General features: G+C 42.9%; 1 protein-coding gene across 21 annotated transcripts in view; it reads left to right on the plus strand.

The window, feature by feature from the left end:
- Positions 1-1909: 1909 nt before the first annotated feature.
- Positions 1910-26344, plus strand: part of CELF1 (CUGBP Elav-like family member 1) — a 95430-nt gene continuing 70995 nt past the window's right edge. For 12 of the 21 annotated variants that reach the window (XM_047775741.1, XM_047775736.1, XM_047775737.1 and 9 more), the window contains exon 1: positions 1910-2056. The gene's annotated coding sequence lies outside the window, so the exon portion shown is untranslated. Of the gene's footprint in view, positions 2057-25631; positions 25781-26344 lie in introns of all 21 variants that reach the window. The other 9 variants (XM_047775742.1, XM_047775740.1, XM_047775756.1 and 6 more) reach the window with 3 other exon arrangements.

Below are 26344 nucleotides of genomic sequence, written 5' to 3' on the forward strand. Positions count from 1 at the left end.
GGGTTAAGGATCCGGTGTTGCTTCAAGCTGAGGTATAGGTCACTGATGCAGCTCAGATCTGGTGTTGCTGTGTCTGTGGTATAGGCCAGCAGCTATGGCTCCAATTCAACCCCTAGGCCTGGGAACTTCCATATGCTGCAAGTGCGGCCATAAAAAGAAAAAAAAATGTTTTCATTAAATGACACATAAAACTGTTAACAAGATCAAATATCAGCATTATAAATGTATATGAAATGGTAAACTACACAGTGCAATTAGGAAATATGATAGTGTAAAATTTAGGGGCTAATTGTTCTGATTTATATGGTATCATAAACACTGTGATTAGATTTTTTCTTCCCCCAAGGGGGAAAGAAGTGCTTCCAACACATGGGAAAACACTTGAGGCTTCGGCTTGGGAGTCCATCAGTTTTTTGTGGTAAGGTATAATCAGTATTTGTGGGTATGAGAATTATTTGCTCTGGGAAGCCAGATGTTATAGAGAAATCATTTGCAAACCAAACCCATGAGTTACTTGTGTGTTGCTGGGGCCAAAGGGTCCCAGAACTAAGTTTTCTTTCTCTATCTGTATTTTACTATTCCACAATGTGTAGAAACTGTGGAATAAATGACATTGGCCTTTAAAACAAACAAACAAACAATGAGTTCCCATCATGGCTCAGTAGTAAGAACCCCCAGTGGAATCCTTAAGTACTCTGGTTCCATTCCTGGCCTCACTCAGTGGATTAAGGATCTGCGAAGTCCTGAGCTTTGTCGAACTGTAGCATAGGCCAGCAGCCACAGCTCAGATTGTATCCCTAGCATGGGAACTTTCATATGCTGGGGGTGCAGCCCTAAAAAAAGCCAACACCCCAAAAAAACAAAGGAACTATCGAACTATTGTACTGTTTGCAGTCCACCTAGATCTTGGGATTCCTGGGTCACTCTGAAGGTCTTCAGGGACCTTACCTGGGTTATTGAAAAAAAAAAAAATCATGAAATTCCTATCATGGCACAGCAGAAGCAAATCCGACTAAGAACCACGAGGTTGCGGGTTCCATCTCTGGCCTCACTCAGTGGGTCTAGGATCGGGCGTTGCTGTGAGCTGTGGAGTAGGCCGGCAGCTGTAGCTCCGATTTGACCCCTAGCCTGGGAACCTCTGTATACGGAGTGTGCGGCCCTAAAGAGCAAAAAACAAAAACCAAAAAACAAACAAACAAAAACAACAAAAAAAGAAACTTAAAAAGAAAAAAAAATCGTGGAGAAGAAGGTTAGGGCTGGAAAATCAGTCTCTTAACAGCACCTTTATGAGCTTCCCAGCGCTGCAAGGATTTTTGCAAGGTTGTGTGCTCATACAGCCAATCATCCTGCTAACTCTGAAAGCTTGCAATACACTCACATTCCACATCTCAGCAGAGAAGGAAGGCCTGGATACTGCTGCTTGTCCGTTGGGTAGAAAGGAGGGTGTGTCATGTGCCCAGCGCTGGCCAAGCACCATCCCATTCACTCATCCATTCATTCATCAAATATTTTATTACGCGCATATTCAGTGCCAAGCAGAGGTCCTAGCCCACCAGTTCATCCAGAACTCCTGTGGGTGCGGGGCGCAGAGCCGAGAACTTCAGGTTCCTAAGCCAGGGGTCCTCCCACTCTTCCCAAGAGCAGTGCTGGGAGACAAAGAGACGTGCCCCTGCCGCTCCTAGGGCTGAGGGTTCCGCCCCAGGCCCCGGGGGCTCTGGCGCGGCTGCTTCTCCACTCCCCAGCCCCAGGGGGCGCTGCAGTGCCGGGCGCTCTGCCCGCCCCTGCGCGGTGCTCCGCTCGGATCCGCGCTGCGGGCGGCCCCGCGGTGGTACGTTCCCCCTCGCCGCCCTCCCCCTCCTGCTCGGCCCTCCCCGCCGGTGGTAGGTGCCGGAAGTGCCGCCATTTTGGGGTGTTCTGCTCTGGCGGCAGCGGCAGCGGCGGCGGGACGCGGAGGCTCCCCCGGGACTCGGCCTCAGCAGCGAGGCGGCGGCAGCGGCGGCGGCTGCGAAGGCGCAGGCAGCAGCTGAGGCAGCGGCGGGCTAAGGTGCAGCCGCTGGTGAGTGCGGCGGCCGCGGGATAACGGGCCGCGGGTGGGAGGGAGGGAAAGAGGGAGGGAAAGGGGCAGGAGGGAGGCGCCGCGGGGCGGGTCCGGTCCGGGCAGCCGCGGGTCACAGGGCCCTCCGAGCGCGGCCGCTCCTAGTTCGCCGCGTCGTGGAGGCGGGTCTGCGGTCTCCTCGCGTGTGTCGGGGTCCTCCGCTGCGCTTGCCCAGCGCGTGCCCCCGTGCCTAGGGAGACCCGCCCTCCTCGTGGCCTTGCTTCTTCTTTCCGCGCCCTTTGCCTGCACCCTCGGGGCCCAGAGGACTCAGTTCTCTGTCTAGGGGTAGTCGTTCCTCCTTTTTCCGGCCGCGGTGCCAGACCCAGGCTGCCTGCCCAGGACACCCCTTCCCTGCTCCTGTCGCCCCACGTGTTCTTGGTGCCTACCGTGGGGGGGTCCCCAGGACCCCTGCCTCTAGAGGGCTGAGCTTCCCCCGTGGTGCCTCGAGAGCCCCTGGTTGCTCGCCCCAGATCTGCTAGGGCCCTGGCTCGCCCTCCCCCCATGTCAGGTGCTCACCCAGTCATGGCCTAGTAGCGGGGCTGGAATCTCGCACCCAGAAGCGCGGTGAGCTTTTTTCGTTAAGTACTTGGTTTGGATTTAAAGCCGCTGGTGTTTTGTGGTTCTCAAGGCAGGATGTTGTTTGAATTCTCTAGGACTGTTGCAGGGGCTCTAAGTAGCTTCTCCTTGGTTTAGTCTTGTCCTCGTAGTTAAGGGATAGGTGGTGAGATTTTGGTCGGAGCCCGTTTTAGCAAAATGGAATCTTTTTCTCGCCAACGAAGTAAATACTGTACTTTTATTACTCTCGAGTGAAAAGTCTGTATAACAGTTTCAGATAGCACGGAGTGCTTTATAATGTCTGCAGTGTAAGAGGTTACAAATACCAGAGGAATCCTTTACAGAAACTTCACCGTTAATGAAGGTCTTTTCACTCTCTTTGATTCCCTGCAGTTTGGAGAGGCTTTAATTGCTTTCTTTCACCTTTTCCGCAAATGTTGGGTCGGATCTTTTCCACAAGTGTGACATCTTGTAGAGTGGTATGCAAGTTTCAGTTTCTCCTTAAATTTTTGGTGAAGAAGAGTCTTCTCTCAGAATCACCAAGGGTTCGTTCTGTTTTAACATTAATAAGTCTACTTGGAAAATCATCCAGTTATCATAGCATAGTTATATATAACTATGGCCACAGGTCCCTCCTCTACCCCTGTGTTTTGATATTCTTCTAGCTTTACTTTGTGTGGTTTCTGATCTTGAGTTAGTCCAGATTGAAACATTGCTGTTAGTAAAGCAAAGCCGGAGCTTTCAGCTGTTGATTTAACCAGGAAGTTTATGGGTTCCCCAGTGGTTCTTTCCTCTTGACTGTCCACCGCCTGTTTCCATTAAGAATGGTTCTCTGCCCAGAGCATAAGCCTCAGCTTCTCTCCAACCATTCATTCTTGTCCAGGGGTTTTCTTCTCAGGTGGTACCTAGACTTAAAATCTATTAGCTGGTGGGGTTATTAGAGATAGCCTTTTAAGCTTTTCCAACCCTTTCACTTTTCATATGAGGAAACTGAGGTTAAGTGACTTACTTGCTCAAGATTAGGTAGCAAGTGCTCTTAGAACAGTTTCCACACAATTTTTTTTTAAACAATGTCATGAGCAATAATGCATATCTGCCCTTTAAGATGTGGCAGAATAGAAGCAGACCCAGGCTTGAAATTGGAAGGCCTGGGTTGTAATCTTTGCGATGTTACTATCTATACACCCTTGACCAAGCCACTGTTTTGAGCTTCAGTTTATTCTCATCTGCAAAATGGAGGAGAAAGTGTCTGTTTAACATGGTGTCAGTTGAGCTTTAGTGCAGTAATTTGTAAAAGTGTCTGTGGTGTAAGAGGTAGACAGTGAAATTTGAGCCAGAATAATTTATTTTCTGAAGATTTCCATTTTTTTCAGGAGTTCCTGTCATGGTGCAGTGGTTAATGAATCCGAATAGGAACCATGAGGTTGCGGGTTCAATCCCTGGCCTCCCTCAGTGGGTTAAGGATCCGGCGTGGCCGTGAGCTGTGGTGTAGGTTGCAGACGTAGCTCGGATCCTGCGTTGTTGTGGCTCTGGCGTAGGCTGGCGGCTATAGCTCTGATTCGCCCCCTAGACTGGGAACCTCCATATGCTACGGGAGCGGCCCTAGAAAAGACGAAAAGACAAAAAAAAAAAAAGATTTCCATTTTCTTTCTTTTCTTTTTTTGCCTGCGTCTGTGGCATGTGAATGTTCCTAGACTAGGGATGGAACCTGTGCCACAGCAGTGACCGAAGTAACTGTAGTGACAAAGGTGGATCCTTAACCCACTGTGCCACAAGGGAACTCCTAGTTATTTTTATTACTACAGAATTTACAGATTCATTATACAAAAATACAGATAAGCTGAAAAGGGAGAAACTCACCCTTAGTCCCACCACTCAGAGGTGATTGTTAATATTTGGTCTTTTATCTTATCATCCTATAGAAATTTTGTTATTTTACCAAAATAAGCTTATCTTAGTTACAGTTTTATGATATGTTTTTAAGATTTAATAATAGGTGGTAGGCATGGTTTAACAACATTTTATTAAAAAAATTTTTTTAAATTTTCTTAAAAATTTTTTTTTCTAGTAATTTAATTTGTTCAAGCTCTAATTTGGATGTGTGTTGGCATTCCAAAGATGTTGGAAATGTCTTCTGTGGCCATGCCCCTAGCCTGTGGCCACACCCATGACCACTCCCATGGCATGTGGAAGTTCCCAGGTCAGGGATAGAATCTTACCACAGAATAACCCGAGCCTCTGCAGTGATAATGCTGGATCCTTAACCTGCTGCACCACAAGGGAACTCCATAATAACTACTTTTTTTTTTTTTCTTTTTTCCTTTCTTTTTTGGCCGCCCTTTGGCATATGGAGTTCCCAGGTCAGGGATCAGATCCTCGCTGCAGTTGCTACCCATGCTGAAGCCGAAGCAATGCTGGATCCTTAACCCACTGTGCCGGATGGGGGTCGAACCTGCGTCCCAGTGCTCCCATTTTGATACAGTGGGAGCTCCCTGCAACAACCACATTTTAAATGATGCTCTGTGTTTAATAGCTCCAGCACATGTGAAGTAGGCCACTTGATATCTCAGCACTGGAGTGGAAAAGTCTCTCTGGAACATCTGGGCTGGAAGACAGGAAAGGAAGTGCAGAGACCTAACATTTATTGTATGTGTACTGTGTGATTTTTTTTTTTTTTTTTAAATTTGGGCTCTGCTGCTAAATGTAGAATGTGAGTCTTGAATTCCATGCCCCTTACTATGACTGCCACTGTAGCTTCTTGAACTTAATTTTCCGGTGAGGCCAGACCTAGTAAGGAAGTGGGAGGTGTGGTGGTGGTGGTAGTGGACCTTGGAAAGGGAAAGACATTTGTCACCTGGAGACCCAAGTAAAGAAGTTGGAGAAAGTAGGAGCATAGGCTCCTCCCTGCTCAAGGCTTTGGGTACTTGCAACACATTGCTCTGTTTTCTGTAATCCTGTCACAATGAGTGATAGGATTTGGTTAAACTCTGTTTCCTCTGCTTTTTTTTTTTTTTTTTAAAAAAAACAGCTTTATCTTGGAGTGCCTATCATGGTGCAGTGGAAACGAATCCAACTAGAACCATGAGGTTGTGGGTTTGATCCCTGGCCTTGCCCAGTGGGTGAAGGATCTGGCATTGCCGTGAGCTGTGGTGTAGGTCACAGACGAGGCTCAGGTCTGGCGTGGCTGTGGCCGTGGCGTAGGCTGGCAGCAACAGCTCCGATTTGACTCCTAGCCTGGGAACCTCCATGTGCCGCAGGTGTGGCCCTCAAAAGACAAAAATTAAAACAGCTTTATTTAGATATAATTCACATGCCATACAACTCAACAGTTTTGTTATATTACATTATTAATTTCAAAAGTTGTGGTAAAATATATATAATTTGCGATTTTAGCCTTTTTTTGTATTTTTTAATGTGTTAAAAAACACATAACCTAATTTTGAGTGTACAGTTTTGGGGCGTTAAGTACATTCTGTTAATGGGAAACAGATCTTAACTTTTTTGTCTTCTAAGTCTGAAACTGTAGACCCATTAAACAACTCATCTTTTCTTCCTCCCTGCCCCAACCTCTCATAACCACCATTCTGATCATTTCTGCTTCTATGAATTTGACTACTTTTGTTTATCTTAAAGGGGTGGAGTCATACAGTATTTGGCATTTGTGACTGGTTTCTTAACTTACTATGCTATCTTAAAGGTTCCTCCATGTTGTAGCATGTGACAGGATTTCTTTTATTTTTTTTCAAAGTTACTCTTTTTTTCCCTTTCCTTTCCTTTCCTTTTATTTAATTTAATTTATTTATTTATTTTATGGCCTCACCTACAGCACGTTGAAGTTCCTGGGCCAGGGATTGAATCCAAGCCACACCTGGGACCCAAACCTCTGCACTGGGGTTGTTAACCCACTGTGCCACAGTAAGAACTCATCATTTCTTTCCTTTTAAAGGCTGAATAAATTTCTGTTGTTATGCATATACTACATTTTGTTTATCCGTTTATCTGTTGGTGGACACAAGTTGTTTCTACCTTCTGTACATTTTGATTAGTGCTGCTATGAATATGGGTATGCAAATTTTGAGACCCTTTCAATTCTTTTTGATAATACTCAGAAGGGAATTGCTGGATCATATGGTGATTCTGTTTTTAGTTTTGGGGGGGGCGGAATTCCATACTATTTTCCATAATGATCGTACTGTTTTATTTGTTATTTTTTTATGTTTTTAGGGCTGCACCCATGGCATATGGAAGTTCCCAGGCTAGGGGTCGAATCAGAGCTATAGCTGCTGGCCTATGCCACAGCAACAGCCACGTGGCATCCAAGCCATGTCTGCAGCCTACACCACAGGTCACGGCATTGCTGGATCCCCAACCCACGGAACAAGGCCAGGGATCGAACATGCGTCCTCATGGATGCCAGATGGATTCATTTCCACTTCGCCACAACAGGAACTCCTGATTGTACTGTTTTACAGTCCCACCAGGATTCCATTATCTCCACATCTGCAACAATATTTGTTTTCTCTTTTCTTTTTTAATAGTAGCCATCCTAAGAGGTGTGAGATGATACCTCATTGTGGTTTTGATTTGTATTTCTCTGATTGATGATGTTGAACATCTTTTCATAATGCTTGTTGGCGGCATCCATGGCCATTTGTATATCAGTTTTGCAGAAATGTCTGTTCAAGTCCTTTGTCCATTTTTATTTTTATTTTTATTTTTGGTCTTTTTTTTTTGCTATTTCTTGGGCCGCTCCTGTGGCATATGGAGGTTCCCAGGCTAGGGGTCGAATCGGAGCTGTAGCTGCCGGCCTACGCCAGAGCCACAGCAACGTGGGATCCGAGCCGTGTCTGCAACCTACACCACAGCTCATGGCAACGCCGGATCGTTAACCCACTGAGCAAGGGCAGGGACCGACCCCGCAACCTCATGGTTCCTAGTCGGATTCATTAACCACTGCGCCACGACGGGAACTGCCCTTTGTCCATTTTTAAATCAGATTTTTTTTGTTGTTTAGTTGTAGTTCTTCATATATTCTGAATATTAACTCTATAAGAGATATATATGATTTCACATACTTTCTTCTATGTCTTTTCACTCTACTGTGTCGTTTGAAACACAGACTTTTTTTTAAGTTTGCTGGAGTCACATTGTCTCTTTTTCCTTTAGTTGTCTGTGCTTTTGGTGTCTTATTCAAGAAATCACTGCCCAATCAGATGCCATGAAGCTTATCTCCTATTTTTTCTGGGAGTTTTATGATTTTAGATTTAGCTTATTTTAACTATTAAATTTTTTTTCTTTTTTTGTGGCTGCATCCATGGCATATGGAAGTTTCCTGGGCCAGGGATTGAATCTGAGTTGCAACTGCGACCTGTGCCACAGTTGTGGCAATGCTGGATCCTTTAACCCACTGTACCAGGCTGGGGATTAAACCCATGGTTGTGCACTGACCCAAGCTGCTGCAGTGAGACTCATCCCACTGCACCACAGCGGCAACTCCCTATTTTAACCGTTTTTAATAGTACAGTCGAGGAGTTCCCATGTGGCTCAGTGGTGACAAACCTGTCCAATATCCATGAGGCTGAGGGTTTGATCCCTGGTCCCACTCATTGGATTAAGGATCGGCATTGCTGTGAGTTGTAGTGTAGGTCGCAGATGTGGCTTGAATCCTATGTTGCTGTGGCTGTGGTGTAGGCTGGCACCCGTAGCTCCAATTCACCCTGTAGCCTGGGAACTTACATGTGCCACAGTTTTGGCCTTAAAAAAAAAAAAAAAATACAATTGAGGAGGAGTTCCCTTGTGGTGTAGCGGGTTAAGGATTGACAATCTAGCGTTGTCACTGCTGTGACTTGGGGTCACTGCTGTGGTGCAGGTTTGACTCCTGGTCTGGGAATTTCCACATGCCTTTCCTGCCCAAAAAAAAAAAAGGAAAAGTAAAATTTAGTGACATTAAGTACATTCACCATGTTGTGCAATAATCACCACTATCTATTTCCCAAATGTTCACTTCACCCCAAATACAAACTCTATAACCATTAAATAATAACTAGCCATTCCTTGCTGCTACTAGCATCTGGTAATCCGTAGCCTGCCGTCTGTCCCTGTAAATTCACCTATTCTAGATATTTCATATAATTGGAATCATACAACATTTGTCCTTTTGTGTCTGATTTATTTCACTTAACACTGTTTTCAAGGTTCGTCCGTGTGTAGCATTTATCAGGACTTCTTTTCCATTTGTGGTTGAATTCCTTTGCTTACTGAGGTCAAAATGATGTTTCTTTCATCTTGGTCATGTACCCTCTTGGCGCTCCATAAAGGCTCTTGAATTGCTTGGGATTCATGTTCTTCATATTGTGAATTGCACATTACAGTGGGATGTCCAGTGCCATGCTCAAATCTCTGGAAAATTCAAACATATCAGTGTGTTTGAAAGTATATAACAGTAACCCAGATCACAGTTAACAGCATCATTTCTAATTCCTGTTCTAATCATAATTTCCAATCATTGTCAAAATATGGTTTATGTGTAGAAAAAGTATCAAATGAAGAGAAAGAATAGGCAAGTTTCTACTTTGCTGTATAGCTATGATATATGAGTGGTTTTTGTTAGAGGGTTAGATTAATATCCAGGTATTCCATATTGTATAGGGATAAGCTTATAAACCTGACATTTAATGGCCTAAAGTTAATAATGAATACTTTGAAAGTAAGAGCATTTTGAAGGTTATCATAAGCCTCCCAGTTTGTTTCAGTATGTACAGAGATATTCAGAATATTCTCATGCATGAAAGGCTTTCTTTTCTTTTTTTCCTTTTTTTCTTTTTTTTTGTCTTTTTATGGCTGCACTCGCAGCATATGGGAAGTTCCCAGGCTAGGGGTCAAATCGGAGCTATAGCTGCTGGCCTACACCACAGCCACAGCAATGCCAGATGTCAGCTGCCTCTGTGACCTACACCACAATTCATGGCAGCACTGGATCCTTAACCCACTGAGCGAGGTCAGGGATCGAACCAGCAACTTCATGGATACTAGTCACAATGGGAACTCCAAGGCTTTCTTCTCCCCCCCCCCCCAAGGCTTTCTTCTTAAGGTGAGCTTTTACTTAGTTTTTTAGAAGTTCATAACTGATTTTGAGCAGCTTGATTGTCTACTTTTCCTCTCTTTGCTTTTTGGACCCAACCTCTAACTCTGTTTTCCTCCTCTACAGTAATAAAGGAAGTTTAGTATGAATCCTTGGGACAGTGGATGAACTGAAAGAAAGTTTTATTCTGTTAACCCTATTGTCCTAAAGAGGTATTACAGCCCTCACAGTATTTAAGACATGGGATTTTATTTTAGTTAATTAATTAATTAATTTATTTATTGCTTTTTAGGGCCATTCCCTTGGCATATGGAGGTTCCCAGGCTAGGGGTCCAATTGGAGCTACAACTGCTGGCCTACACCACAGCAGCAGCAACTCAGGATCCAAGTCGCGTCTGCAACCTACCCCACAGCTCATGGCAGTGCCAGATCCTTAACCCACTGAGCGAGGCCAGGGATCAAACCCACAACCTCATGGTTCCTGGTCGGATTTGTTTCTGATGCACCACAACAGGAACTCCCAAGACTGACTTTCTGTCTTTCTGTCTTTCTTTCTGTCTTTCTGTCTGTCTGTCTGTCTGTCTTTTCTAGGGCCGCTCCCGCAGCATATGGAGGTTCCCAGGCTAGGGGTCGAATCAGAGCTGTAGCTGCCGGCCTACACCAGAGCCACAGCAACGCAGGATCCAAGCTGTGTCTGCAACCCACACCACAGCTCACGGCAATGCCAGATCCCTAACCCACTGAGCAGGGCCAGGGACTGAACCCGCAACCTCGTGGTTCTTAGTTGAATTCATTAACCACTGCACCACGACGGGAACTCCCGACTTTTTTTTTTAATATGATGACTTTTTTGCTTTTTAGGGCCGCATCTGTGGCATATAGAAGTCCCCTGGCTAGGGGTTGAGTTGGACCTACAGCTGCTGGCCCATGCCACAGCCACAGCAACTCGGGATCTGAGCCTCGTTTGAGATCTTCATCACAGCTCACATTAACGCTGCATCTTTAACCCACTGAGCAAGGCGAGGGATAGAACCCAAATCTACATGGCTGCTAGTTGGGTTCATTACCACTGAGCCACAACAGGAACTCCTAAATAAGAAAATTTTGGGAGTTCCCGTTGTGGCGCAGTGATTAATGAATCCGACTAGGAACCATGAGGTTGTGGGTTCGATCCCTGGCCTTGCTCAGTGGATTAACGATCCGGCGTTGCCGTGAGCTGTGGTGTAGGTTGCAGACACGGCTCAGATCCCGCGTTGCTGTGGCTCTGGTGTAGGCCGGTGGCTACAGCTCTGATTCAACCCCTAGCCTGGGAACCTCCATATGCCGAGGGAGCGGCCCAAGAAATAGCAACAACAACAACAAAAAGACAAAAAAAAAAAAGGAAATTTTGAACAAAACCTAAAGAATTGGCCTTCCCATAACTGAGAGTTGACTCTTGCAAATTACATATATTTGGCTGCATCTGAGGCATGTAGAAGTTCCTGGGCCATGGATTGAACCCATGCCACAGCGGCGACTTGAGCCACAGCAGTGACAATGCCAGATCTTTAACCTGCTGAGCCACAGGGAAACTCTCGATGTTTGAGAGTTTGAGTTCTTAAAATTGGTTTGGGAGTTCCCTTCATGGCTCAGTGGTTAACATACCTGACTAGTTTCCATGAGACACGGGTTCGATCCCTGGCCTTGCTCAATGGGTTAAGGATCCGATATCGCCATGAGCTGTGGTGTAGGCTGCAGACATGGCTTGGATCTGGCATTGCTGTGGTTGTGCTGTAGGCTGGCAGCTGTAGCTGTGATTTGACCTGGGAATCTCCATATGCCCTGGGTGTGGCCCTAAAAAGACCAAAAAAAAAAAAAAAATTGGTTTGAAATCTGTGGTTTGAAAGAATGTTGTGACTTGAATGGTATTTATAAACATAGCCTGGGAAGGATAGGTTTGACTGTTCCAGCTGTTGAGCTTAAGAATTGGTAATACCACTGTGTGACCTTAACATTTCTGGGTCTGTTATTTTCTTTCATCTTTTTTTTTTTTGTTTTCCTTTTAGGGCCGCACCCAAAGCATGTGGAGGTTCCCAGGCTAGGGGTCGAATTGGAGCTGTAGCCGCCGGCCTACACCAGAGCCACAGCAACGCAGGATCCAAGCCGTGTCTGCGACCTACACCAAAGCTCACGGCAATGCCGGATCCTTAACCCACTTAGTGAGGTCAGGGATCCAACCTTCGACCTCATACATGCTAGTCAGATTTATTTCCACTGAGCCATGACGGGAAATCCTATATTTTATATTTAAAATGGAGGTAACCAACTTGAAATGGTAATGTCAGAATTAATTGAGATAAGCTAGGCACTGAATGGTGCCTGGTACAGTATTGATAATACTGTTTCTTTCCTTTTTTCGTCGGTAAAAATGGGCCTACAACGTATCTCATAGATAGGTCAGTAGTGCAGTTCAACTAAATAAAAGAGGCTGGTAAAATGACTGGCAGTGTCATATATAGATGGGCAGCAGCTTCTGTCCGTGTTCCTTTCCTTTCCCCTTTTAGGTGTATTTTGTATTTACCTTTGTCTGTTGTGGCTTAGGGATGAGATTGTTTCCTAAAGTCCATTTGGTGCCTCTGAAATGTTTTGCTCTGAAGGGCCTCCTTCCTCATAGAATCTTTTAGCTCATGGTTTCTGTGGAATCTAGGTAATGTGATTTCTTAGATTTCATTTTCACTATCTATACCTTACACGCGAGTCTGTTGATAGGGAGTCTTCAGTGTTCACAGAAAACTGAAAAATGCAGATGGGTGTATTATTAGATTTGCTGTAGGGTCACCTCAGTCTCTTCCTAATTATAAATTACTAATTTTAGGCTTGGAGAGAGGATGGGTTCTAATATTTAGGGGTGTAATGTAGATGAAAGAGCAGTCAGGTTTTTTTTTTTTTTGTCTTTTGTCTTTTTTGTTGTTGTTGTTGCTATTTCTTGGGCCGCTCCCGCGGCATATGGAGATTCCCAGGCTAGGGGTTGAATCAGAGCTGTAGCCACCGGCCTACGCCAGAGCCACAGCAACGCGGGATCCGAGCCGCGTCTGCAACCTACACCACAGCTCGCGGCAACGCCGGATTGTTAACCCACTGAGCAAGGGCAGGGACCAACCCCGCAACCTCATGGTTCCTAGTCGGATTCGTTAACCACTGCGCCACGATGGGAACTCCTTTTTTTTTTTTTGTCTTTGTTGTTGTTGTTGCTAGAGCAGTCAGTTTTAGCTATTTGCTTTTTAAATTGTGTCAAGAATCCTTATCTGGGCTTTGTAATTTGCTGAAGACAGTTTTCTGTTTTTGGCTGTGCTTGTGACATATGGAAGTTCCTGGACCAGGGATAGAACCCGTGTCATAGTAGTGACAACACTGAATCTTTAACCCACTGTGCTGTGGAAGAATTCCTGAAGACAGTTTTCTTATGAATTCTTTGCAGCTGTAACTTGTCCTTGTCATGAAATTGGCCATTAGAATCTCCTTAATGTACTGATTCTCTTACAGGATTAATCAGCTGAACTGTTTCATAGTTATTTTTTTAAATCTCTCTTATCCTATGGAGGCTATGAGCATGTATTTTTAACTTCTTTGGTTTCCAGACCTATAAAAATTTTCAGGAATGTTTTAGAAGTTCCCGTTGTGGCTCAGCAATAACGAATCCGACTAGTGTCCGTGAGGATTCGGGTTTGATCCCTGGCTTCGATCAGTAGGTTGAAGATCCAGTGTTGCCATGAGCTGTGGTGTAGGTCGCAGATGCAGCTCGGATCTGGTGTTGCTGTGGTTGTGGTGTAGGCCAGTGGCTACAGCTCCAATTCAACCCCTAGCTTGGGAACTTCCGTATGCTGTGGGTGTGGTTCTAAAAAAAGCCCAAGGGGGAAAAAAAAGGTTTTCTATCCATCATAAACTCCGCATTGACTTAGCATATTCTTTCTGCTAAGGAAGTCTTTAATTTTTCTAAAAACATTATCTCACAGGCTAGAAGGAAAGATAAATACCAGAATTTTTTTGGATCTTGGGACATGAGTGATTTTTTTTTCTTCATACTTACCGTACTTCATATTTCATACTTACCATTATTTTAAGATTTTTATACAGAGAGCATAAATTTCATTAAACGTTTTTATGAAATTTACATTAAATCCACGTTAAAATTAGACTGTTTTCAAGAGATGACACTTAGGGGAGACTGAGTATAAAATATATTACGCATATTAAATGATTTAAAGCATTTTAACTCTTAGAGCTTTGTGAAGTTCTGACCTTTTTCTCCATTGTGCAAGTAATGGACTCACTTTCAGAACAGCTTTTGAATTGTAACGTTTTGATTTTTCTTTTCCTCCACTGAGAAAATATGGCAGCAAATATGAGGACGAATGGTGAGTTCTGTTTTAGAGGCTGCAGTGAGATCTGACATCTCACCGACTGATTTTAATTAATTAATGCCACTTTGGAGATGTGTTCATAGATGTGGAGTGTTACTTTAGGAAGAACTGTTCACTAACTTTCTGATCTCCAGGGCTATGTTCAGCTTTGACAAAATGGAGTTACGCACCATTTTTTCCTGTGTTGAAACTCCATTGAAATTTTATTTCCAAGTTGGGAAATGTCTTTAGTTTGGAGATTATACAAAATGAAGTTTTGTTCTAAAGCTGTTGAATTTTGTAGTGTTATACTTTTTTTTCTTTTTCTTTTGGCTGCAGTGTCAATGCTGGATCCTTAACCACTAGGCCACCAGGGAACTCTTATAGTGTTACACTTTTAATTTTGATAGGTCGGTAGTTTTCATTTATATAATAACACTGTTACTCTTCAGCAAAGTAATTGTTAAATTAGAAACTGCCTTCACTTTCCCATTGTTCTTTTACCTTTTTGTTTCCTGTGATGTTGAAGCAAACCCTTGCTTCAATCTGTGGGAATGTGTGATATTTCGGTGATAATGTGGGGTACTGTGAGTAGACTGTCTTTTTTAACCCAATATTGTTTGGACATCTGTTAAGTTTTTGCTGATTTCTGTTTTGTACAGATAATTTACTGTAGGCTTTTCCCAGTTTCTTTGTGCTTATAGCTTTTTGAGTGTGGGAATCATTTTTCTGCTCCAATCCCCTCCCTGCACACTTAGGATTACGTAGTTTAGCTGGTGTCTTTTTGTCTCTTGCATGAATTGTCTGTATGATGCTGCTAACTTAACCAGGCTAGGTTGGGCGGGATATTACCAGTGAGAAACACCTGTGCGGTCCTGTTGGCTGCCTGCCTGATTCTGAATGCTGTTGTCTGAGCAGGAGTCTTAGGAGGTCCATGGAGTGAAAAGGAAGTCAAGGTGGTGGTGATATGCACCTTGAAACTGTAACTGACATTCATCAGCTAGCTGGTTATTACTGCGCATTGAAACAATACTGATTTGTGGTCACATACTAGTTTTAAAACTTAGAGGAGGCTTTCAACAAGGAAGGATATTTCACTGGAAGATGTTTGTGTGGTAAAAGACCATTTATTCCTTATGACCGTAATTCTTAGATGGCCAGAGGAAGAGGAGCAGGAATCACATTTTGTGTTCTTCAGCCTTTCCCTGCTCATGGTTCAATTTCTATTTGTCATTTAGTGCACAGCTAATCTTTGTCATGAAGCTTTTCCTGTCTATTCATTCTAATACTGTATCATAGAATATTAGTATTAACATACTTTTTTTCATTTCAGTGAGATTTTAAATTTCTTGAGGATGGAGACTGACTCATTGCTTATTTAGTATATTACATATCTTTTGAAGAGTCAGGCATCCAAGCTATATTTTGTGAGTTGTTTGTGGTGGTTTATTGGACACTGGCTGGGCACTTAACCCAAGGTGGGCAAATCAGCTTCTTCTGGGAATTTGAGGTTGGAACTGAGATTCAGGTCATTAGGGAACAAACATCACCTGAATTTAGAGAATTTGAAACATTTAAACTGGAGTGCAGCCAAGTTCAAGCTCATATATGTGGAAGCAGTGAAGGCCAGTCTACAGGGAGGGAGAATTAAGTAGAATTATTCAGAAAAAAAGCACTGAGAAGTGTAGCTCTGGAGAGAGAGTCAGACAAGAAACACATGCAGAATAGAAGCCTGGGTGCAAAAGGGCTTTGTAGGTGGCTCTGTAGTACTCTGTTGCCTTTGGGTTTTGTAAGATAATCCAGTGTGTTTCCAATTAATGATTTTTTTTTCTTTGCTTAAGGTATTTTGGAGAAAGTCTTTCTTAATTAATTACAATTAGAAGAGCTTTTTTTTTTTTTTTTTTTGCTTTTTTAGGGCCACACCCGCAGCATATGGAGGTTCCCAAGCTAGGGGCTGAATCAGAACTACAGTTGCCAGCCTACACCACAGCTCATGGCAACGCCAGATCCTTAACCCACTGATTAAGGCCAGGGATTGAACCCTCAACCTCATGGTTCCTAGTCGGATTCGTTTCCACTGTGCCACAGTGGCAACTCCAGAGAAGCTTTGAATAAGATGTTTAGTGCAGAGCTCTGCCTGGCATTTCTTAAATTCATTTGAATTTAGAATAGTCACGCCTAGGATCATGACTCTTAGGAAGATTGCCCTTTTCCCCCCAACAGACTCCCCACCTCCAGGCTTAGGCTGCTTGGGGTCTTGGCTTCCATCTGTATTGTAGACATTCATCTGTGTTGTCCCTTTTAGTGTGCAGATTGCTTCTCTCTGGTGCTTTACCCTCAAGATTGAGGGTTTTATTTGTTAAACAAGTTTCTAATGATTATTGTTTGCAACTAGTTGTTTTTAGGCATGTAAGACTTATCAGTATTTTAAAATAATACTGCTATTTCAGATAGGAAACGTAAAGTGAGCCATCATTTTATTTCTTTTTTTTTTTTTGATATTTCTTGGGCCGCTCCTGCGGCATATGGAGGTTCCCAGGTTAGGGGTCGAATCGGAGCTGCAGCCACCAGCCTACGCCAGAGCCACAGCAACGTGGGATCTGAGCTGCGTCTGCAACCTACACCACAGCTCACGGCAACGCCGGATCGTTAACCCACTGAGCAAGGGCAGGGACCGAACCCGCAACCTCATGGTTCCTAGTCGGATTCGTTAACCACTGTGCCATGGCGGGAACTCCAGTGAGCCATCATTTTAAAAAGAGCTTTTTGTAAAGCATGTGGATTAGGTGCTTTCTTCATTTCTAGTTAACACATTTGGTTGTTTCTTAAAAAAACATTGATGGACTTGAGTGGCACACAATAATGTGGGTTGAATGGCAGTTGAGACTTTAAACAAAGGGTAATGGTGAGTGGCTGTGTGCCCAGTTGATGGAGTCTGTCTGGTCTCGGCTCAGTTAGTAACTTCATGAATGATCTGTAATAGGAGCATCACAGTGGTGTTTTTCTCTTTGAGAAATGTTAATGAGGGAAAGAGGGAAGCTCTGAGAAAGAAGCCAGTTTAATGTTTCTAATTTGATTTTTTTTCCTTCCTGTGATCATTTGGTTTCTGTTAAGTTCAAAGACTTTATTCCAGAGAAATGTAAAATTTCCCTGTAATACTATAGCAGGAATTAAAGAGACGAAAGCCAGCTTTGATCTTTAAATTTGTGTACTACCAAGAAGGAGTAGATTTGCAGGGTAGAAAAACCTGGAAGTCGTTATTTGACACTGGAGGCCAAATTGTTGAGAATATGAACCTGAACAGTGTTTTGCCTTCAGATACACTATAGTGTGTGTATGGTATTGAACCAAATGATAGTGCAGAGGAAGTTTTCCATTTTTACAGTCCATAGTGTTTACTGGTCTGGGCCTTTGCACAAAGTAGATACTTGATAAATATTTGTTGAATACTGCATGTCTGGTTGAATGGCACTTAATTTTATGTTTTGAGACAGTTCAGTACTGAGGACTAGTAAGAGGAAGGAAACCTTTAAAATTGAAATTTTATGCATCTGTGTCTTCAAATTGTCTTTTGAAAATAGTCAGTACTTTAAAGCTTCAAGGGGTTTTCTGGAAAAAAAAAAGTCAGTAGCTTTCCATTGAAAGACATTAAGTTGGTTAAGATTTGTGCTATAAAAGCCTTTGTGTATCTTAAAACCTCATACTGTATGTTGCCTGTACAAAACAGAAGGCTCCTAGAAACCCTGATTCTGGCTCTGTTTTTTGTAGCTCTAGAAAATAAGAAAAGGAGAATCTGATACTGCTGGCAGTCAATGCTCTCTTGGTTTTCTGGGCCAAGACATGCGCTTAAAAATAAAATCAAGGAATTATAAACCAGTAGTAAAAACAAATAAAGCACCTAAGTATTTGCCTCTTCTCATGTCCTGTGGCCTGAGTCTCTTTTTGTCTGTAGACTGTCTGATAGTAAACTAATGTGACAAAACTGTACTCTGGGCTTGTCCTTTGCACTTCCTCTTTTCAGTTTATGGGAAATAATTATGGAAAGATGCCGTGTTTATTGTATATTTATTTTTATCACATCATTTTTTTGTTTAATAGCCTATGAATACATTTACAAATCTAATTTAAGAAAAGCTTGTGGAGTTGCCATTGTGGCGCAGCAGAAATAAATCCAACTAGGAACCGTAAGTTGCTGGTTCGATCCCTGGCCTTGAGCTCAGTGGGTTGAGGATCTGGCATTGCCATGAGCTGTGGCGTGGGCTGCAGACATGGCTTGGACCTGGCGTTGCTGTGGCTGTGGTATAGGCTGGCAGCTATAGCTCCGATTGGACCCCTAGCCTGGGAACCTCCATATGCCTTGGGTGTGGCCCTAAAAAGCAAAATAAATAAATAATTAATTTTAAAAGCTTGTAAACTTTTTTTATTTTATAATTTTTATTTTTTCCATTATAGATAGCTTACAGTGTTCTGTCAATTTTCTGCTGTACAACAAGGTGACCTGACCCAGTTACACATACATGTATACATTCTTTTTTCTCACATTATCATGCTCCATCATAAGTGACTAGATATAGTTCCCAGTGCTATACAGCAGGATCTCATTGCTTATCCATTCCAAAGGCAATAGTTTTCATCTGTTAACTCCAGATTACCAATCCATCCCACTCCTTCCCTCTCGGCAACCACAAGTCTGTTCTCCATGTCCATGAGTTTCTTTTCTGTGGAAAGGTTCATTTGTGCCATATATTAGATTCCAGATGTAAGTAATATATGGTATTTGTCTTTCTCTTTCTGACTTATTTCACTCAGGATGAGTCTCTAGTTCCGTCCATGTTGTTGCAAATGGCATTATTTTGTTCTTTTTATGGCTGAGTAGTATTCCATTGTATATATATACCACATCTTTTTAATCCAATCATATGTTGATGGACATTTAGGTTGTTTCCATGTCTTGACTATTGTGAATCATGCTGCAGTGAACATAGGGGTTCATGTGTCTTTTTCAAGGAAATTTTGTCCGGATATATGCCCAAGAGTGGGATTGCTGGGTCATATGTTCTATATTTAGTTTTCTGAGATACCTCCATACTGTTTTCCATATTGGTTGTACCAATGTACATTCCCACCAACAGTGCAGGAGGGCTTTTTCCTCTACACCTTCCCAGCATTTGTTACTTGTTGACTTGTTCATGATGGCCATTCTGACAGGTGTGAGGTGGTACCTCATAGTAGTTTTGATTTATATTTCTCTAGTAATCAGTGATGTTGAGCATTTTTTCATGTGCTTATTGGCCATCTGTATATCTTCTTTGGAGAGATGTCTATTCAGGTCTTTTGCCCATTTTCCTCTGGGTTGTTGGCTATTTTGCTGTTGAGTTGTATAAGTTGTTATATATTTTAGAGATCAAGCCCTTGTCATTGCATCATTTGACACTGTTTTCTCCCATTCTATAAGTTGTCTTTTTGGTTTTTTTTATGGTTTCCTTTGCTGTGCGAAAGCTTATCAGTTTGATAGGTCCCATTGGTTTATTTTTACTTTTATTTCTGATGCTTTGAGAGACTGACCTGAGAAAACGTTTGTAAGCTTGTGTAAACTTTTTTTTTTTTGTCTTTTTGCTATTTCTTTGGGCCACTCTCGTGGCATATGGAGGTTCCCAGGCTAGGGGTCGAATCAGAGCTGTAGCCACTGGCCTACGCCAGAGCCACAGCAACGCAGGATCCGAGCCACGTCTGCAACCTACACCACAGCTCACAGCAACGCCGGATCGTTAAGCCACTGAGCAAGGGCAGGGACCGAACCCGCAACCTCATGGTTCCTAGTCGGATTCTTTAACCACTGTGCCACGACGGGAACTCCTGTGTAAACTTCTTTACTGAACTAATTTGGGTTGTAGATTGTGGTGACAGGATTGGGAAACTACTTAAAAATAACCTTTTGGGGACTTCCCATCATGGCGCAGCAGAAACGAATCCAACTACGAACTATGAGGTTGCATGAGGTTGTGGGTTGGATCCCTGGCCCCGCTCAGTGGATGAGGATCTGGCATTGCCGTGAACAGTGCTTTAAGTTGCAGATGTGGCTCGAATCCCACGTTGCTCTTGCTGTGGTGTAGGATCAGAGCTGCAGCTCCGATTCAACCCCTAGCCTGGGAAACACCATGTGCCTAGGGTGCAGCCCTAAAAAGACAAAAAGTAGTGATAATACTGCTGCAGGCAAGCTTAGGTGAGTTAATATATTAAAAACCAGATGCAGGAGTTCTTTTGTGGTACAGTGGGTTGGAAATATGATGTTACTGCCTGTGGCAGCTAGGGTTGCTGTAGCACAGGTTTGATCCCTGGCCCAGGAGCTTCCTTCCATGTGCTGCTGCAGGCACAGCCAAACAAACAAAAAACAACCAAATACAATATTTCTTTTTTTTTTTTTTTGGTCTTTTTGCTATTTCTTGGGCCGCTCCCGCGGCGTATGGAGGTTCCCAGGCTAGGGGTCGAATCGGAGCTGTAGCCGCCGGCCTACGCCAGAGCAACAGCAACACAGGATCCGAGCCGCGTCTGCAGCCTACACCACAGCTCGCGGCAACGCCAGATCGTTAACCCACTGAGCAAGGGCAGGGACCGAACCCGCAACCTCATGGTTCCTAGTTGGATTCATTAACTACTGTGCCACGACAGGAACTCCCAAATACAATATTTCTATGGAATATGCTGATGCCTGTTCTTACCTTTAGCTGACGGTGTGTCTTGTCTCCTAAATCTTTTTTTTCCTTCAGATTTTTTTGTGATTTCTCTTTTACTTTAAAATTATTTTTTTAATTTTTTAATTTTTATTTTTTTGGCCGTGCCTGTAGCATGTGGAAGTTCCCTGACCAGGGATCGGACCTGAGCTGCTGCGGTGACCTTAACCCACTGCACCGCAAGGGGACTCATCTTTTACTTTTTTTTTTTTTAATGGCTGCGCTTGAGACATGGAAGTTCCTGGGCGATGGAATGAATCCAAGGCACAGCTGTGACCTCACTGCAGCCTCAGCAATGCTGGATCTTTTTAATCATTGTGCTGGGCTGGGGATCGAACCTGCATCCTCATGGATACTAGTTGGATTTGTTTCTGGTGTGCCACAGTGGGAACTCCTGCAGTCAGATTCTTAACCCACTATACCACAGCAGAAACTCCCTCTTTTACTTTTCTAATATGGTTATGAATTTGCTTTCAACGCATATTTTATCTTAGTGGTGTTTATATTTAGGTTTTTCAATAAATTATTCGTTTGAGGGCAAGGAAAGATTTTTATGAGCACAGGGACACTTTTTGAGCTTTTGTTTCAAATACTTTTTAGCTCTCAAGTTTGTGAGTTAGGCTTAGGATAGCTGAAGTTTTAGACTATTACTGTGAAATCAAGTGCCGTTTTTATTTATTAATGTGAATTTGTCTGATGTAACTTTGCTCTGGGCTAAGACTTAGAGAAGTGTTTTCTTGTGAATTCTGACTGTTTCACTTCTCTGAACAAACCAGATCCACAGATCAGACTTGTAAATGATCCCTTCTCCCAATGTATCTCTTACAGAGTGGGTCTCGGGGGAGCCAAGTGACCTCACACTTGAGAATGGTAGTTCATCTCCCTGACTTACATCCCCTTTGGCCATACACAGCAATTTTGGAGGCAGACTTGAGTTTGTATATTTATTTTTCCAGGAGAAGGAGGGATTTATTACTTGCAACAAGTAAGGAGAAAACCAGGGATCTTTCCCAAAGCAGTGTTTCTCAGATGTGAAATTTGAAGTCTCTTCTGATCTAAGCAGTGTGCTTTGTTTTAAATCACTTTTATTTATTATAATTATACTTTGTTATATTTCTGACCTAATGGGGTAGGGAAGATGAAATTTCTTGAGTAGAGACTTGCTTTGGAGAACTTTGTCTTTTTTTTCTTTTGTCTTTTTGCCTTTTCTAGGGCCGATCCCACGGCATATGGAGGTTCCTAGGCTAGGGGTCCAATCAGAGCTGTAGCCGCCAGCCTACGCCAGAGCCACAGCAATGCGGGGTCCGAGCCGTGTCTGTGACCTACACCACAGCTCACTGCTAACGCCAGATCCTTAAGCCACTGAGCAAGGCCAGGGATCAGACACATAACCTCATGGTTCCTAGTTGGATTTGTTAACCACTGAGCCATGACGGGAACTCCAAGAACTTTTAAGTCTTAATAGGAAAAATACTAAGTAATATAATTTATGAAATGTGGTGATCTGGAAAGAAAAAATAGCATGTGTAGGTCACTGAAACTTCTTTGAGCTTATATTTATGTAATTGTTTTTGTGGATAGGGAGATGAAGACTTGAATATATCGGAGATCTCTTGTGGCTTTGTGGTTAAGGCATTGTTGCTGCTGTGGCACAAGTTTGATCCCTGGTCCAGGAACTTCTGCATACTATGAGTGCAACCAAAAAAAAAAAAAAAGGAAGACTTGAATACATTTATTTCTTGCAAGAGAGTCACGAAAATAGTTAATATTTTTTCAGAATTGTATACTATATGGTAATATTTCTTGAAAGCAGCTTGCTGAAGAAAAATTACATCAGGCTTTCTGAATTGCTAGATCCAGAATATCAAAAAAGGCTCTGACCAAAAAAAGTCTGCTAGAGGAGTTCCCTGGTGGTTAAGGACTCAGTGTTGTCACTGCTGTGGCCTGGGTTTGATCCTTGACTTGGGACCTTCCACATGCTGAAGGTGTGGCCAATAGAAAAAAATAAAAAAGAAGGAAGAGCTGAAGGTCCTGCTGTGGTTCAGTGGGATTGGTGGCGTCTTTGGAGCTCTTGGACATGGATTTGATCCACCTCCTGACACTGGGTTAAGGATCCTGTGTTGCCACAGCTTCCATACTGCATTGATTGCAACTGTGACTTGGATCTATTTGATTCCTGGCCCAGGAAATCCATATGCTTTGGGGCAGCCAAAAAAAAAAAAAAAAAGCCTACTAGGTTCATCCCCAAGAATCCTAGTGGGTTCCCGTGGTAACAACGGAACCACGGGAACACCTCCTAGTTTACAACTTGTTAATGTGTAACTGTCACTTGGGTTCAAAGAAAAGAACTGTGTGGCATTAACTGCTCCTTGGTAAAGTGTTGCTGTACATTTGCAATGAGCCAGAAATAGAAACCTAAAGTTTTTAATTTCTGTGTTCCATTAATTAGATGCTCTAAAAGTTGTCTAATTATGGTAAGATGCAGTAGTGGGAGGTGGTAGGTGATGGAGGCCAGCACAGAAGGCAGCCATAGGCTTGGAATGTTAGAATCTTCATTTTCTTCTCTAAACCTTTGATTTTGCAAATAAAGGAAGTGAAATGCCTTGCTTAAGTTCACATAGAAGCAGAAGTAGGATTACAACCCAGGCCTTCTAATTTTCCAGCACACTGTTCTGCTGTCTCCACCCACACATTACATTTGCCATACCTCTACTTTTCAGAAGTGAAATCTCAGTTTCTGAGGCTAGGAAAATACCTTAGAAGTCGTGTAGGGAAATTTTCTGCCTAGCAAAAGAATCCCTTCTGTAGCATCCTGGGCATGTGGCCTCTGCCTCTTCCCTTAGGCTGGGGTTACACCTGTCTAGTTAGCAAAGACCTCACTGTCTTAGTTCAAGGAGAAGATAGTTTTACATGGCTTTCCCATTTTAAAGTTATAAGCTTTGTTTTTCGCCTCTGTAAAATAGCAATTGAAAATCAGACCCAAATGTTTTTCATTAAGCCTGTTTATCTCCATTTAAGACATGCTTATCAGTCATGACAAGACAGAAAATTCATTAAAAGAGTTATATCATGCCTAAACCTTGAACTTTGAAAAGATAATGCCATATTTGGAACAAGCTAGTCTTTAACATCTGGGAGGGAAGAGATGATCAATGATATATGCAGCTTAAAGTATTATATTTATTTATTTATTTATTTTTGTCTTTTTAGGGCGGAACCTGCAGCATACAGAGGTTCCCAGGCCAGGGGTCCAATTGGAGCTGTAGCCTCGGGCCTGCACCAGGGCCACAGCAACAAGGCATGTCTGCAACCTACACCGTAGCTCATGGCAACACCAGATCCTTAACCCACTGATTGAGTCCAGGGATCGGACCAGCGTCCTCATAGATGCTAGTCAGGTTCGTTAACCACTGAGACCCACGACAGGAACTCATACTTACAAGTATTTTATAATGTGCTTAATGAGATTGAGATAGATGATGGTGAGCTAAAGAATATCAAGAGGCCTCACAGTATTTTAAAAGTAAAATCAAAAACTAAACAGTCCATTTGTGACTGCATCGTTGTTTAGAGAAGGTTCATTTACACAGAAGCGAGTTTTGACTTCTTTTGTTTTTTCTTCTTTTTCCTTTTTTGGCCACCCACAGCATATGGAGTTCCTGGGCCAGGGATCAGATCCAAGCTGCAGTTGTGTGTTGTTGCAATTGCAGCAACACCAGATCCTTTTAACCCACTGTGCTGGGCCAGGGATCGAACCTGCATCTTGGCTCTGCAGATACGCTACAGATCCTTTTGCACCACAGCAGGAACTCTCAGAAGTGAGTTTTGAGTTCAGAACCAACATTATTTTGGTAATTACATATACCAAAAAAGGATTTTTTTAAGGTTCATTTTTTTTTGTCTTTTGTCTTTTTGTTGTTGTTGTTGTTGCTATTTCTTGGGCCGCTCCCGCAGCATATGGAGGTTCCCAGGCTAGGGGTCTAATCAGAGCTGTAGCCACCAGCCTACGCCAGAGCCACAGCAACGCGGGATCCGAGCCGCGTCTGCAACCTACACCACAGCTCACGGCAACGCCGGATCGTCAACCCACTGAGCAAGGGCAGGGACCAAACCCGCAACCTCATGGTTCCTAGTCGGATTCGTTAACCACTGCGCCACGACGGGAACTCCCTAAGGTTCATTATTTAGGTGGGTTTTTTTTTTTTTTCCTTTTGTCTTTTTAGGGCTGCACCCACTGCACATGGAAGTTCCCAGGCAAGGGGTCACATCAGAGCTGTAGCTGCCAGCCTACACCATAGCCACACCAGATCCATCATGTCTGTGATTTACACCACAGCTCACCGCAATGCCAGATCCTTAACCCACTGAGCAAGGCCAGGAATTGAACCTGTGTCCTCATGAATACTAGATTCGTTTCCACTGAGCCTCAAGGGGAACTCCCAAGATTCATTAATTAGGATATCATTGTTGCTCATGGATGTCATTGTTGCTCAGTATACCCATCATTTAATTCCCCATCAGTAAGTGCTTCAGCTTTTATTTCACTTTTCCTCTTTCTGAACTATTTGAAAGGTAGTAACTGGTAAACACTTAAGATTATTAGCTTGAGGATTTTTTTAAATGCCTTTTAAGCAAAGCATAAATGCATATTTTCTAATAAGGTGTAAAGAAATGTTTTCAGTTTCTTATAACCATGTAACCAAAAATTTTTTGTCCTCAAAGAATTTATTCACCATATCTAAAAATGGAGAATTTGGCTCCAATATTAATTTTTCTTTTTGTCTTACCAGAAAATTAAAGTGAAAATGCTGTTGGCAGTCTTTTGCTGTCTTGACTTCAACACAGTAGAGAATGCTATAATGAAAATGTGGCTGAGTTTTTAATATTCTGGAATTTCATGACCACCACCACTTCTTGTTGTGCAGCCAAGGTAATTAAGGTAATCAAATATTTTAGTTATTAGGAGGTGTGGCCTGGCTCTGAAAGAAATCTCTAATCCTAGCTTCAGCCAGTGGCCCTTTCCTTCATTTACTCCCAAATATATTTCTTATTTTTGTAGTTATTCTGGTTCTTAATTTGATTAGTGAATTTTTGCACAAAGGTTCATTGTGTGAACTTTTTCTTGATATAAAGTATGCTGAATTACAGTGTAATGAGGGAAACTAACTTTAGACTTCACATTTTGGGTTGTTGGGGGCAAGAGTGAGAGAGACAGGGTCAGGGAGGGAGAGAGGGAGGGAATGAGAGAGAAAAAGAGAGATGGTTGCATCCCTACCATTTTGTAGACTAGGAAACTCGAGGTTAGGAGCCACAGTGAGGATAGTAACTTAGTTGGGGGCATCCAGCTATCAAATGGTAGGTCAGGACTGGGCTACTAGTCCACACTCCAATTTCTGTGCATTTTCCTTTTCTTGGTTTTTGAGGCTCCGTCTTATAAAAATAATGAAATAATGTATTTTTGTAACCACTCCTTTTCATGTGGTAGTATTTTTAAGAGTTAAGC

Source organism: Phacochoerus africanus, chromosome 4 (assembly GCF_016906955.1).
Source record: "Phacochoerus africanus isolate WHEZ1 chromosome 4, ROS_Pafr_v1, whole genome shotgun sequence".
Classification (NCBI taxonomy): domain Eukaryota; kingdom Metazoa; phylum Chordata; class Mammalia; order Artiodactyla; family Suidae; genus Phacochoerus; species Phacochoerus africanus.